The sequence below is a fragment of the Sparus aurata genome, chromosome 17, assembly GCF_900880675.1.
Source record: "Sparus aurata chromosome 17, fSpaAur1.1, whole genome shotgun sequence".
Lineage (NCBI taxonomy): Eukaryota > Metazoa > Chordata > Actinopteri > Spariformes > Sparidae > Sparus > Sparus aurata.
This window is the reverse complement of record NC_044203.1, coordinates 2,113,747-2,118,814: the sequence shown is the minus strand read 5'-3', so window position 1 is coordinate 2,118,814 and position 5,068 is coordinate 2,113,747. Positions and strand designations below refer to the sequence as shown.

The window sequence follows — 5,068 nt, the reverse complement described above, 5'->3', positions numbered from 1 at the left end:
GATTCTGCGCATAGCTCCAGATAGTGCTTTTTGGAATTCACAACTACAAAAGGCACAGGACTTCTTTGTGAAGGTGGCACTCCCTGAACTTGCTGTGCAATATTTCACTATCCCACCTACCTCTCAACCATCACCTGGTCACAGCGTGCTACGGGAACTACAATAGCCGTAGCCACAACAAGTAGGTGGGAAGAGGCCGAGAAAGCAGCCTGCCAAAAAAGCAGCCAAGAGAACAAAGAAAGTGTGGTGTCTCCAGAAGAGGGTGAAATGGTGGCCTGTGACAACGAGAACTGCCCAGTCCAGTGGTATCACTTCAGTTGTGTGGGGCTTGTGGACAGACCCTCCGCTGACATGCCATGGTTTTGCCCTTCTTGTGCTGAATAGTGTTTTTTTAGTGGTTTTTAGTGTATATTATTATTATTATTATTATTATGTTGTCCATATATATATTCAGTTCTCAATAAATATTGTTAAGCCATATCAAGTTGTTTCAAGCATTTATTTCAAACAAATTAAAAAGTAATGAATAAGGCACTCAAACAACACTTTTGCACATGTTCGTTAAGGCACAGCAAACAGTGACAATCTTATCTAAAGGCATTAGGTTTTCACCCTCACATTTGAGAAGCATTCGCACAGGTAAAGTTGAGTGTAAGAATTTGAATTTGTTGCGCACAACACCAATCACCCTCTCCACGTGAATTCTGAGATGTGCTATGGCCCTAGTCTCCTCCACATCTTTCGCCTCCAGCTGTGCACGACCCCTTGTGAACGTAGGTATTTTCACTTCAGCACACATCATGCCCACACTTTCTCTTATATTAAAGCCCCTATCTGCCAGCACAATGTCACCTGGTAACAGTTTGTTCAGGAAACCACTTTGCTCAGTTATATGCTTGTCACTTATGCGCCCACCCCACCTGTTCGATATGAAGGAAATGACACCCTGGGGCGTGATCACAATTATGTATTTCATGGTGTATACGTGTTTGCATTGAGAGAAAGTCTGTGCCCTTGCCAGTACATTTGAGGGTTTCTCGATGAACACCTCGAAGCAGTCCACAATGGCAGCCACATTTTTCCCAAATGACTCCGCAAACTGGTGTGGCATACTGGTCAATAAGCATTTCCTGCTTGGCCAGTGCACCAATAGCACAGCTGTGCGTACATCACTCCAAGGGTATGGTGAAAGGCATCGGCGACAGTTGTCCTATGTACTCTAAACAGATGGCTGAGGTGCTGTATTGGAAGGTCTAGTCTGAGGTGCATTAAAGTCAATAGGACAAGCTGGAAGGGTGAGAGCTTCTTCATCCTGCCTTGAGGCAGATATGGAGTGAGGGTGAGTAAAAGTGTCTGGAACAATGCAAAGTTTGGAAGCCCCGTGTAATATTTCACTGTGTTATCATCACCACTCAGAAAGTTCTCATTCATCCGGTACTCATCAAGCTCCCGCTTCAGCTCTCTGTTTTCTTCCAAAAGATTGTTGATAACATCTCGTCTAGATGTGCAGAGTCCACATTCCATGTCCTGGGCTGGCGATGGCGGCTGCTGCTGGTCCTGGGCTGGCGGTGGCGACTGCTGGTGGTCCTGGGCTGGCGATGGCGGCTGCTGGTGGTCCTGGGCTGGCGATGGCGGTTGCTGGTGGTCCTGGGCTGGCGATGGCAGCTGCTGGTACTGGGCTGGCGGTGGCGGCTGCTGGTGGTCCTGGGCTGGTGATGGCAGCTGCTGGTACTGGGCTGGCGGTGGCGGCCGCTCCAGATGCTGGGTCCTGCGCTTTACTTGCCGCTGATATCTCGCTCCATCTGTTTTTTTAACATCATTGTGGCCTAACCCGCAGGGATGGTGTCCAGTCAGGGTGGTTCTCCAACATCTCATATGATGGTTTACCTACAACAGAATAATTAGATTATGAAAAATCTATGTAATCAATGCTTTAAACTGGCAACAAGGTAGCATAATATCATGAACAGAATCTCAACTACTTTTTAGTCATCTCATAATCTCATATGATGGCTTACCTACAACAGAATAATTGATTATGAAAAAATCTATGTAATCAATGCTTTACACTGGCAAACCCATCGCAGAACACATGCAAAATAAAGATAAAGCCTGAGAGGGTAACGCTGCTCATGGTATGACAAAAGGGCTCAGGGGGTCCAAAAGACAAAGGAGGGTTGGGAACCACTGGTGTAGAGAACCAAGAGACAGAGACAAACGCACTACAGTGACCATATTCCACCAACAAGGTAGCATAATGTCATGAGCAGAATCTCACCTACTTTTTAGTTAACATTAATGGTTGGCCATTGAGCATTTTCGAAGAGGCAACAGTTTGTTAGATAGTTAGCTAGGCAGCAACTTCAGATGCACTTCAGGGTTTGCAACAACATAAGGTAACCTACACTTCGTAGCTTTAAGAGACAACAACATAAAGACATTTTTAGAGAACGTACCCAAGTGAAAATGCAAAGAACACACTTTCATCGACTGGGGGGTGCAATCGAAAGTAAGGTCCTTTCTTCTTATTGCAGCCAACCAAGCAATCCGGCGTCTCCTCGTCAGGTCAGAGACTTGCTCTCCTTGATGCTGTGTCCATTTCGGCAACCTAAAAAACTGTATCCCATTGTTCCTATGTTTTCCATATGTATCGTGTGAGGTACTGGAGCAGTTTTTAACGCAGCAGTGACGTCCAGGCATGGTAAAACAGTGCGGAATTGTAAGAACCTCTTCTACTACCGAGTTAAGAACACACGTAAACAATCGTGTTTTGCCGCCGGAATCCTGCCATCATGGCGGAGAGGAGGAAGATCCCGCGAGATACCGTGATATCGAGGGGAGGGGCTCTGTACCATGACGACAACTCCTCCCTCTCAATAGCGTAACATCCCCACCCCCCTCCTCCCTGCCTCCTCCTGCCCTCTGCCTCCCTCTCCGTCCTCCGTTCCCCACTCGCTGCAGTTGGAGCTTAAAAAGGTAAACTGTGTGTGTGTGTGTGTGTGTGTGTGTGTGTCAGCGGACCTGCCAGCTTTTGGTAAATGTGAACCGTTACGCATAACGTTACTTTCAATGTGGAAACATTCGAGCCGAAGTCGAAGTGAAAAAAAGAAAAAAAAAAGATTTGCGAGGTGTTTTTTCTTAGCAAATGTATCGAACATCTTCCCCTAATGACCCCAATGCATCGTCAAAGAAAAAAGAGAAAGAAGAGGCAGCGGTGCATCTGTGTGTGTGTGTGTGTGTGTGTGTGTGTGTATTTTAACCAACCACTGCAATGGCAGATGAGAGAGACGAAGACAGGGAGGGACAGGGCAGCAGACCTGCCAAAAAGAAGAGGGTCCATGTCCCCCAGAAGTTTTTTGAATAAATATCAAGAACAGTGGCCATGCTTGCGACCTGCGTCAATATTTTCTTTATTAAAACTATTGTAATCAAAAATATAGGTTTTATTGTTTCTTTATAACCGATTTCCAGCCAGTGAATGGGGAAATTACTGCGTGCAAAGCAATGGAGTTGCAAAAGTCTACGAAAAAAAGCCGCAAAACACAAGTGGTACTCAAAATATTTTGACAAGGTTGGCAGGTCTGACTTTCTCTTGCCAGGTGTGGTTTTCGCTGCTCTTTATATGCAAATTGGTGCCTTTAGCACCTCAGGGAGCTCCACATACATCATGGTTCGTTTCCATCAGTATGTGGCACAGACGAACGTGACGTTCACAGGCTGTAAATTGTCGTTAACTGCCGAAAATTATGGCGATTTCTGGGCATTTACGGGGACGAAAATCCCACTTTTCATGCAGTGCAAGGATCTAAGGTATGTTACACTCAACATTTACAGTGCCTATAAAAAGTAATCTTCCTCGTGGATGTTTTCCCCTTTTATTGCTCATAGAAGTGGGATCTTGGTCAATATAATTTTGGCTTTTTTGACAAAAGAAAATACATCTTGTAAAATAAGTGACTGCAGAGTTATTCACCACCTTTGAAACAATTCACCTAATTCAACAGCGGTCCAGCCAATTGGTGCTAGTAGTCTCACAATTGAGATCACCTGAGTTCAGTGAATGTGTCTCAAGTGATTGTAGTATAAAGGTGTGGATGGAAGCTCCAGCCACTGATTAATCACTATTCCTCGCTAAAAGAAAAAGAGGACACTCCAAGCTATTCTGTGAAAAGTCATTGAAAAGTATAAGTCAGGGGATGGATACAAAGCATTTCCAAGTCACTGATAATCCTCCAGAGTTCCGTGAAATCCATCATTGAGAAATGGAATGAATATGATACATTGTGTAAATCTGCCTAGAGCAGATTGTCCTCACAATCTTAGTGACCCTACAAGAAGAAGACTTGAGGGAGGCCACCAAGACACCTATGACTACCCTGAAGGAGTTAAAAGCTTCAGCAGCTGAGATGTGAGAGACTCTGCATACAACAACTGTTGCTCAGGTTCTTCACCAGCCAAAGCCTTATGGGAGAGTGACAAAGAGAGAGATACTGTTGAAGAAATGTCATTAAATCTCCACCAGAGTTCACCCAAAGGCATGTAGGAGACTCCAAGGTCAACTGGAAGAAGGTTCTTTGGGCTGTGGGTAACACTGCATGAAAAGTGGGATTTTCGGCCCCGTAAACGCCCGGAAATCTCCCTAATTTTCGGCAGTTAACGACAATTTACAGGCTGTGAACATGGCGTTTGTCTGTGCCGAAAATTGTCGGAAATGAACCATGACGTCAGTGGAGCTCCCGGAGGTGCGAATGCCTCTAATTTGCATATGAATAGCAGCGAAACCACGCCTGGCCAGAGAATGTGTGGGCTGGCTTGAATATCCTCATTGAGTATTGGATGAAACCACTACTCATAAACAAGCAAAATCACTCGTGATTGGTCACCCTGGGTCATTATAAATGTAAACCCCGGTGGGAATATATATATATATATATATATATATATATATATACACTACCGGCCAAAAGTTTGGGGTCACTTAGAAATGTCCTTATTTTTGAAAGAAAAGCACTGTTTTTTTAAACAGTGCTTTAAACTAATCTAAGTTTAAACTAATCTATACATTGCT

The 5,068-nt window shown here is 44.6% G+C and overlaps 1 pseudogene; it reads right to left on the bottom strand.

Moving 5' to 3' along the window:
* Positions 1–480: 480 nt before the first annotated feature.
* Positions 481–2,885, bottom strand: LOC115567804 (uncharacterized; annotated as a pseudogene).
* Positions 2,886–5,068: the final 2,183 nt, after the last annotated feature.